Genomic DNA, 11,258 nt, shown 5'->3' with positions numbered 1-11,258 from the left:
GTTTCTCCGTAGCTTTGGTGCCTGTCCCGGAACTAGCTCTTGTAGACCAGGCTGGCCTCGAACTCCCAGAAATCCGCCTTCCTCTGCCTCCCAAGTGCTGGGATTAAAGGCGTGCGCCACCACCGCCCGGCTTCACAATTTATTCTATTTCTAATAATTAGTGGAAATTATGCTTGACTGAAATAACCCAAGCAGATCAGAAGTCAGAACCCACTTTCCAAAAGTGCCCACTAAATTAAGCAGTGGAGAAGAAACTATAACGTTGGACCAGCTCTTCTAAAAATTGAATCAATTTTTTAATTGGCCAAATTCAAAGATGGTATCTTTTTCAAATATTTATCTTTTAAAGTTGCTTCCAGGTAGGTTGGTGGAACTAGATGCTACCTCCTTGTCAGCCAGTGAAGATAGTCAATTCAAAGGAAAAGGAGGCCATTTTGAGAAAGGAAGACCATAAGAACCAGTAAAGAACTTAAAAGCTAAAGAGTGGAGAGAAAGACAACACAAAGAGTTCAGTCAGAAACAGCATCATGGACAGCTCCACCGAGGAAACCACTTCCTAAGGCAACTGATCTTCTCTTTGCCACATTGCTCTTAGATTCAGCTAAGTGGACTGCTCAGTGAGAGGATCCTCTTTTCTCAAGAAAACAAAGATATCCCAACCAACAGATATACAAATAGTACCATAGAGACACACAAACATAGTGCAACGGAGTGAACCTAGCAAAGTAATGGGAGATACAGAACCTGAATCGCTTTCTTCTGTAAGCAGGCAAGGCTTCCAGTGGAGGGACTGGAACATCAACCCAGCTGCAAAACCTTCCACCTCTCTGTCCTGCCTGCAAGGTATAAAGGTGGTGCACAACTCATTGGAGCGGCCAACCAATGATTCGTCCAACTTGAGACTCACACTTATGAGAAGGAGTCCATGCCTGGCATTGCCTGGATGGCTAAGAACTAGAGGCTAGATATTCCAGAGACCTCTGACAGAGTCAAACACAACTGGCAACAAAAGTCAATGAAAGGATTCTTGATGACTTTCTGTTATACTTGTAGGCCAGAGCCTAGAATAATCATCATCAGAGAGGCTCTGTCTAGCAACTGATGGAAGCAGACGTGGAGACCCAGAGCTAAACATTAGGTGGAACTTGGGGCATCCTGTGAAAGGGAGGGAGAAATGATTGTAAGAGGCAAGGCTCACAGATACCAGGAGAACATAGACACAGAATCAACTAAGCAGGGTTCACAGGGGCTCACCAAGACTGAAGCAATAAACAGGGTGCCTGTTTGGGTCTGACCTTCATCTTCTGCATGGATGTTACAGTTGTGTAGCTTGCTACTCTTATGGGACTCTTAACAGTGGGAGTTGGGGTGTCTGACTCTTTTTCTTGCTCTTGGGACCCTTTCCCTCCTACTGGGTTGCCTCATTCAGGCTTAATGTGAGGGTATGTGCCTAGTCTTATTATAATTTATTATGCCATGTTCAGTTGATATCCCTGGGAGTCCTGCCCTTTTCTGAAGAAAGGAGGAGTAGATCTCAGAGAGAATAGAGGTGAGGGGGACATGGAAGGTGTAGAGGGAGGGGAAGCTGCAGACAGGATCTTATATATGAGAGAAGAATAAAGGAAGATGGAGAAAGAGGAGAGAGAGGGAGAGAGGGAGGGAGGGAAAGAGAGAGAGAGAGAGAGAGAGAGAGAGAGAGAGAGAGAGAGAGAGAAGCCAAGGCAACAAGACTCCTATAAGAGATGGTGACTTCTGGTATAACGAACTCAAACACATTTAAACAGTTAAAAGGCCAGACAAATGTTTCAAAAGTTTTCTGTTACAAATGATAAATGATGTAAAAAAAAAAAGATACAAACAAACAAGCAGGTCAGTTCAATACAGAAACTGGAGAAGAATGTCTGAAAGGTCAGCAAAATGTATGGGGAAAACAGAATTGTGGATGAAAAGGTCAGTAGTGTGGGAAAGTTCAGCAAGGAGGTGGGGATTTAGGAGAGAAAGACAAAAGCATTATAAGGAAAAATGCAATGAACCATATAAAAATCACAATGGAAACCACTGTTAATAGCTTTGACCATGCAGAAGAAAGAATATCAAGGATGGAAGACAAGGATTAAAATGCTACACTCAGATGCCAATACAGGAGAAAGTAACACATGAATGTAACTAAAACATGAAGAAACTCTGGTGTGACTAAGAAACAAGATCTAAGAACCTATGGAACAGAAGTGTCTGAAGTAAATCCTAAACAAAAAGATCATAGTATAATTTTAAAAAATAAATCTAGAAAAAGAAATAGACATTCAAACAGAAAAGGCTTTAAAAACCCCAAATACCAATGACCAGAGAGAAACCTCTCTTTGACATATTATAGTTTTCTTTTAAAAATACAAAGTAAAGAATATTAAAATGCTGTGAGGGAAAGTCACCAGCTCGTCTGCAAAGGTGGAAACAGCAGGACAATGCGTATTCTCTCATCAACAAATGTAAAATGCAAGGACGCATGGAATGACATATTAATTATATTTCTTGAGCTCTGAAAGCATGTAACTACAAACCAAGATTCTTATATGCAGCAAAGCTGTCTTTTAAAATAAACAGAAAATTAAGGATATTTCAAGTCAAGTATAAACTACAGTGGTTATTGATTATGAAGTCAGCATGACAAACAATACTTAAGAGAGTAGATACTCTACATCCAGGATGAAGAAAGACATATCAAACATAAGACTATAGTAAAAAAATTTTTTATTAGAGGAACAGATGAACTGAAGAGAAATTGGAAGGAGTCCTTTCTATACAATAAAAGTAAGTCAGCAAACCTCAAATACCAGAATGGAGAAAAGCAAATAAGAAAAAATCCAACCAACCATAAAATAATCAACAAAATGACACAAACTAGTAAGAATATCTCAATTGTATACTTAAGTGTAAATGGCCTCAATTCACCACTAAAGAGAATCAGATTGACTCAATTAAAAACTGCATACAACTATCTGTTGTCTTCAAGAAACATACCTCACTGATGCTGAAAGCCAAAGAGTAGAAAACAATCAATCAAATGAACAGAAACTGAAAATAAGTTACCTAGGGTTCTCTGATATCTAACAGGCTTCCAACAAATGTCTTTAGAAGAAATAAAGATGACTCTTACATTAGGACATTGTCTTAGTTAAGGTTTCTGTTTTTATTTTAATTAATTTTTATTTATTTATTCATTTATTTTTTTATTTTTCTTTGTTCTCCTTCCTTCTTCCCCCTCTCCTTCTGCCCTCTCCTGTGATCCCCATGCTCCCAATTCACTCAGTAGATCTTGTCTTTTTTCTCTTTCTATGTATATTCATGTATGTCTCCCTCAGGGTTCTCTTTGTTGTCTAGGTTGTCTGACACTTCCATATTGCTGTTAATCCTCAAAGGAAGTCAGGATCAGGACAGAAACTCACACAGGGCTGGAGATGGCAGGCAGGAGGCCATGGAGGGGGGTTGCTTACTGGCTTGCTTCCCCTGGGTTGCTTGCCTGCTTTCTTATAGAACCCAGGACCACCAGCTCATGGATGGCACCACCCACAGAGACTGAGCCCTCTACCACCAATCTCTGATTAAGAAAATGCCTTAGGGAGGAATCTTATGGAGGCATTTTACTCAGTTTGGGGCTCTCTTTTTAGATAACTCCAGGTTATACATCAAGTAGACAAAAGACTAGCCATCACAGACATCTCTGTCACTGCCTCGAAGGTTAGCCTCACACAAAAGAAGGAGCAAAAACTATGTAAGAGCCTGAGATTGGAGAGATATGCAACAAAAAGGTGTGTTCCGGACACGACCTGGACATTGCCGTCATGAGCTGACTATGTCTGTGGTCACCTGCACAGAAGGCTGAGTCTGTTGACGTCTTACCATAAGAAGGAAATTGCCCATAAGACCCTACCTGAAGGTCATTAGAGGTAATGCTGGGGTGGGGGTCATTTTCTTCAGTAGCATAGCTCCCTGTTCACTGTCCATGCACCAGTAAATAACTCCGCACCCACGCACCATTAAATGCAGTGCATCACAAATTAAAAGACATGAAAGCAGTGTTCTGGAGAAGAGAGGTTCTGAAGGAGTAGACGAAGGGTAAGAAAGCATAGTGGGTGGATATGATAAAAAAATACACTGCAAACATGTAAGAAACTATCAAACAATAAAAAATAGTAGTCCTCATTGTCTGCTATGTTCAGCGAGACCGGTTTTATCCCGGGCTTTTTCAGACCCCGGCCAGCTGGCCTTGGTGAGTTCCCTATAGAACATCCCCATTGTCTCAGTGTGAGGGTGCACCCCTTGCGGTCCTGAGTTCCTTGCTCGTGCTCTCTCTCCTTCTGCTCAAGAACAATGGCAATGGGTTTTTGATCCTACTGCACGTATTGGCTTTGTGGGAGCCTAGGCAGTTTGGATGCTCACCTTACTAGACCTGGATGGAGGTGGGTGGTCCTTGGACTTCCCACAGGGCAGGGAACCCTGATTGCTCTTTGGGCTGATGAGGGAGGGGGACTTGATTGGGGGAAGGCAGGGAAATGGGAGGCGGCGGTGGGGAAGAGAAATCTTAAATAAATAAATAAATAAATAAATAAATAAATAAATAAATAAATAATAAAAATTAGTAGTAAAACAAAGGAAGCCTATTATATATCAATGACAGTAGCCACTTGCATCCCTAGATACATAATCTAGGGTAAAAATCAACAAACACCTATGTTAAACAACAACACAGATGCAATGCGTTTAATGGTATTTAAAGAATAGTCATTTAACAAATATAGAACACACAATACCCTCAGAAACTCATGGAACCGTCTCTAAAATATATCATGTTTTGTGCCACAAAATATGTCTTATCAACTGAATAAATTGGGAGCATGGGGACCTTGGGAGACGGTTGAAGGGGAGATGAAAGGGAGGGAGGGGAACAGAGAAAATGTAGAGCTCAATAAAATAAAAAAAAGAAATTTGTTAAAATAAAAAAAACATGTCTTATCAAATACAAAAGAATCCAAATAAATTACTGTATCATAGTGTAATAAGACTAGAAATTAATAGCAAGAAAAATTCCAGAAGCAGACAAATTCTTAGAGTCTGAAAAAGATACTTTTGAATAAATCATGGAGGGAAATAATTTTTCTAAATTAAAAATAAAAGTACAATCTATCAGAATGATTGGGAGACAGCCAAGAGAGTTCTAAGAGGAAATTTCATATCCATGAGCTCTTACATTCAAACAATAGGGTGAAAGCAAAACTATTTCCTGTACAAGCAAGAGGACATGAGTTTAAGCCCCCAAAACCCACATAAAAAATTCAAATGCATAGCACAAGCCTTTGTAATCTACCAAGAGAATACCCTGAACTTTACAGGCCGGCTTGCTCCTGGCTTGCTGGCATACAAAACAGAAATCAACAGAGACCCTGCTTCAAACAAGATGGAAAGTAAGGACTGAAATTCCACACTTTGACCTTCAGATTAGTGCTGTGGCATGTGTTCATATGCACACATGCATGCACACATGAGCACACACACACATCATTTACCTGGGTGTGCAAAAATAATTAGGGGCTAAGAAGATTACTCCGTGAGTAAAGTACTTTCTGCTCCAGCTTGGGGTCTTGAATCTGAATCCACAGAATCCACATCAAAAATATGATGGGACATAGTAATGTGTGCTTGTAAGCCCAGCACTTAAAGGGCAGAGACAGATCCTCACTGGCCATTCAGTCCAGCTGAAATGACAAATTTCAGATTCTGAGAGGAACTCTGTCTCAAAAAAAAGAGGAAACAATTGAAAAAGATACCAGTTGTATCCTCTGACCTCCATATGTGCACATACATGAGCATACACACATATCACACATACATACATATATACATACACACACATACACACACACACATACACACACACACGATCTGAAAGATCTCAAATAGTCTAATGATGTACTTAAGGGCCTAGAAACACAAGAGCAATCCAAACTCAAAAACAGTAGACTGAAAGAAAGAAATGATAAGATCCAGGGAAAAATTAATGGGATGGAGACTAAAAGAATAATACATAGAATCAATCGAACAGCTAGTTCTTTGGAAAAAAAAAAAAACAAGATTCACAAACACAGCCAAATCAACCCAGAAAGAGACAGAATCAGAGAGAACTCAAAGTAGTAAGATTGGGAGGTAAGAGGGGAGTTACCCCAGATTCCAACAAAATCCTGAAAATAACATATTCAAAAAATTATAAAAATCTGGAATAAATTGATGGTTTTCCAGACTCACATTAAACCAAGAGAATGTAAACAATTTAAACAGATTCACATCAATCATGAGATGGAAGCAGTCATTATAATAGTGTGAAGGTTATGTTGCTGTGCTGGTTCTTTGTTTCTTATTAGAAAATACAGGCGTTGTCACTATGCATTGATCTGCAGCAGTGACAGAATATGTATAATCACATTTTACTCCATGGACTAGTTGTCCACATTGCTGAATTGCACATGATGGCCTTAGAAAAACAAAAACAGCTGGGTGATGGTGGCACACGCTTTTAATCCCATCACTTGGGAGGCAGAAGGAAGCAGAGGCAGGTGAATCTCTGTGAATTTGAGGTCAGCTAGATACAGAACAGGCTCCAAAGTTACAAAGAAACCCTGTTTCAAAAAACCAAGCTGGGGGGGGGGGGGCGGTAAAAGAACAATCACCATCCAAAAAAAAAAAAAGCAAATAGGAAGAAATAATAAAAGTTAGGGCTGAATGAAGGAAATCAAAACAAAAACAATATAAAAAATAAGGAAACAAGAAGTCGGTGCTTTGAAAGTATTAACATGATTGGCAAATCTTTAGCCAAATTAACCAAAGAATGAGTTGATCCAAATGAATGATACTAGAGAAGAAAAGGAAGATAGTACAAGAGGCCCTAATTAATTCAAAGAATCAAAAATCTACTCTCAGCAGGGTGTGGTGGCACGTGTCTTTAATTCCAACACTACAGAGACAGAGGCAGGTGGATTTCTATGGATTTCTATGAGTTGAAGGTCAACCTAGTCTACAGAGTGAGTTTCGGGACACCCAAGGCATCATAATTAGATCTTGTCTTAAAAAGAAACAAATACCAACAAAAACAACTATATTCTACCAAATCTGAAAATCTAAAAGTAATGGTTGAATTAATTTTTAGATATATACAATTTAAGTTAAAGCAAGATAAAGTAAATAATTTAAACAGACCCATGACACCCAGTGCCATAAAAGCTATAATTAAAATCTCCCAAATAATGCCAGACATGGTGGCACAAAGGACTCCATTTTCTACTATAGAGACACCTGCTCATCCGTGTTCATTTTGCTCTATTCATAATATCCAGGAAATGAAAACAACCTAGATGATCATCAACTGATAAATGGATAATGAAAATGTGGTGTCAACCACCCTGTGGCCAGTGAGGCTGAGTCTCAAGATATAAAAACCTGCAGCAGGTACCAAGGGACTCCAGGCTTGTGAGCTCAAAAGCAGTGTAAACAAAACATTTCTCATTTTTATTATTAAAGCGAGCAAAGCATGAGGTGAGGTTTACTGTCAGCTTAAGCAAATACAATAAAGGAGTACACCTGGTATTATGTCTTATCATCTTTGGTCATGTGAAAAGGGCCAAGAGTATTCCTCCCAGGCCTTTGCCTTTCTGTCAGAGATAATGTGGACATGCCAGGGCATTCCCTCCACGCCCTTGCTTTCAAGTGCACTCACTTATCACAGTTCATGCAATTCCTTCTAAAAAGCCACCTTATGTAAGAACATTCTGCACTCTGCCCCATCCATGGATCACAGTAAGGTCACAACAAGTTCACAGCTTTCTTACACAGGTGCCCACAATGTGAGGGATTGCACAATAGAATATTACTCACATGCTACAGACAATGAAAATCACATTGAAAAGAATGAAAGAATGGTATTAGAAACAATCACTCTGAATGAAGTTACCTAGACCCAGAAAGACAAATTTCACAAGTTTTCTCTAATCTTTGGATGTTAATATTGAATTTTGAGATATGTATGTTTCATTTGTAATATCTTAATAGGGTTAAGAAACTACTAATGGGCCCTAGGAAGGACACTCGAGGGAGGAGAGATAGAAAGCACTCGTATAAAGTATTAAAGGGAAATCAAGGTACAGGAGGGTGATACTGGAGCAGGGGAGTGGAAGACAGAATGAGATAGAGAAGGAAACACAAAGAGGGACCTTTTGAAAGAGATATATGGAAACCTTCACACACACACACACACACACACACACACACACCAGAGAGAGGGAGAAAGTTAAAATTGAATTACTTTACAGTGGGGCTACAATTCTCCTACTAGACACCAGAGACTAACAAATAAGTTCTGAAGGGTAACCATGACAAATGGCAATAGCCTATAATGTTTGAGGGTCTATGGAATTCACTGACCAACAACTCCAAAAGTTCTTTTTGTCTTCTTGATACAAACTAGAGTTGCCTGGGACTCAGTTGAGGAATAGCCTTCATCAGATTGGCTTGTAGGTATGTCCTTGGGGCCATCTCTCGGTTGATTATTGATATGGAAGGGTCCAGCCCACTATGGGTTGTGCTAGCTCTGGGCAAATGGTTCTGGGTTGTACAGGAAAGGTAACTAAGTAAGCCATGGAGAGCAAACATGTAAGAAGTATTTCTATGCAGTCCATGCTTCAGTCAGGTCTGTGTCCTAACTTCCCTCAATGACAGACTGTGACATGGAAGTAGAAGTCAAATAAATACCCCCCCTCAAAAAAAAAAAAAAAGAAAGTAACCTGGCATTGAGTTTCTTATTTGTTAGTCTCTGATGTTTAGAATGGGAATTGTTGCCCCATTGTAGAGTAAAGCCCTATTGTTGAAGACACCACATTCTTGAGTCGTAAAATATGGTGAAATGAAGCTGGTAAAAATCTGAAAACATTATCCATACTGATTATCTAGCTTTCCTCATGCTAGAAAGTGCTATGCAAGCCTAGTGCAGTGGTGCACACCTTTAATCCCAGCACTCAGCAGGCATAGACAGGCAGGTTTCTGAGTACAAAGGCAGTCAGGTCTACAAAGTGAATTCCAGGACAGCAAGGGCTACACAGAAAAACCCTGATTTGAAAAACCAAAAGAGGAGGAGGAAAAGGAGGAGGAGGAGGAGGAGGAGGAGGAGAAGGAGAAGGAGAAGGAGAAGGAGAAGGAGAAGGAGAAGGAGAAGAAGAAGAAGAAGAAGAAGAAGAAGAAGAAGAAGAAGAAGAAGAAGAAGAAGAAGAAGAAGAAGAAGAAGAAGAAGAAGAAGAAGAAGAAGATGATGACGACGACGAACCTGGGAATAATACATGCCCATCAGTGCAATGGTGGCATAAACATCAGGGGAGTAATCAATTACTTTCTGATTGGATCTAAGTACAGCACCAAGGGTTGAACTCATACCTGGCACCATTATCTGACTAAGAACCTATGGACAGACAGTCTTAGGGGAAAACCTACTACTATTATGCTTCTATATGGATATAGTATTAAACTCACTCTTAATTATTTGTCACTATACCTGCACAGATCAAGGCATTTCCCATCACCATCTGAGAAGCTTCTATCCGCAGTGGATTGTGATAAACACTGTGAGCCAAGGTATGAGACTAAGAGACTACAGAATGCTCAGACTTCTGGGGAACATACATACACAACCCTATCTCCAAGGCTCAGAGCTCATTTCTGCAGAGGGGGTGGGATGGCTGTAAGAGAGGAGGTAAATGACTACAAAAAATATTGTCTTCATGATACATCAGAGCAGCTGCATGATGAACTCATAGCAGTTGTAACAGCATGTGCAAGCCCAGGCCAGATCAGACCCCAGCAAGGAGAAAGAAACCAGGCACATACTCCCAATCCAAGCTGTAGAGCTACTGGCAAATTTTGTCTGCTGGGAGACAGGGAGACAGTTTCTCTGAGTATAGCTCCTGGTAAGTTAGCCACTCTCTGATAGAAGACCACACATCTAAGAATATTTTGGCAGCACAGATTGATCTTGAAGGATTTAAAAAAAAAAAAAACTCACAAAGTTGGGTGAGTACAGAGGGGGCAGTGAATTGAGGAAGAGTTGGTAGAGGGGATAATGAATGTCATCAAAATATGCTGCAGGAAACTTTCAAAGAACTAATAAAAATATTACCTTGTAAAAGAACATCAAAAGATGGAAACAAAATGTTTTGTTTAAAGTGTGAAATGTGGCCTCACTAGTTGAGTTCTTACCTAGCATGAACAGAGCTCTGGATTTTATCCCCAGTGCTGCCAATGAAACAGGGTCAAAATTCTGTGTGATTTACACACAATATGTCATACATTTCTTTTGTTGAAAGAAATAAAAACACTCCATTGCTATATCTTCAATCCTGACTTACTGATTTTAAAAATAACTCTATATTAAATTCATTATGGCAAAAAATATAATATAATGCTCTGCAATTCCCATCAAAAATATCTCTTCATACTCTGCTTTTTCCTCCATAATGATTCTTTGTGATTCCTAAAATTTATAATATTAAAATATCTTATTTAGCAGTCTATCCTCAATGGGTTCTCATACCCATTGCTTCTACTGAGCCTCACAACCTTCCAGGAAAATTTTTAAGGGTGTTATATGTGATAATGTGTATTATCCTGTAAAGAAAATAAAAGATTCTTTTTCAAGGTATACAGTCACCTAGTAAGTAAGATATAACTATAAATATGTTGGTTTTAAGTATTTGGGGTCATTTAATAATTTATATGATGTTTATTATATCAAAATTAAATATTTTAACATGAGGCCTGACCCCTTCCCAAAGCATTCTGAATGTTTCCTGTTAGAGGAATTTAAAAGCAAAATTAACCATGATCATTGTACTGATCTTTGTACCTCTGGGTGGTCTGTCTGCTGCTTCTGCCTCCCATAGCCCCAAAAGCTCCCTGAGCTGCACTCTCTTCCGGCTGCACTGGCTCTTTCCATCTCTCCTGTGAGTCAGAGTTTTAGCACTGACTCTAGGGAGCTGCTCACCCCATCCTCCAAACAGTTAACTGCTCCTCTTCATTCAGCCTCCTTCCACCTCACAACTCCATCCAATCCACCTAATACATGTTACAATAGCTCCATGTACTTCTATTAGGGGTACTTTGTATTGATGTGACTTTAAGGTATTTGGGTGATTATGGATAGCTGTCTGTCTTTCCCACTAGACTATGTC

Source organism: Alexandromys fortis, unplaced genomic scaffold, assembly GCF_014885135.2.
Source record: "Alexandromys fortis isolate MF-2015 unplaced genomic scaffold, M_Fortis_MF-2015_v1.1 scaffold_210, whole genome shotgun sequence".
In the NCBI taxonomy this organism is placed as follows: domain Eukaryota; kingdom Metazoa; phylum Chordata; class Mammalia; order Rodentia; family Cricetidae; genus Alexandromys; species Alexandromys fortis.
The sequence above is the reverse complement of the archived record's forward strand: the minus strand, read 5'-3'. Positions refer to the sequence as shown.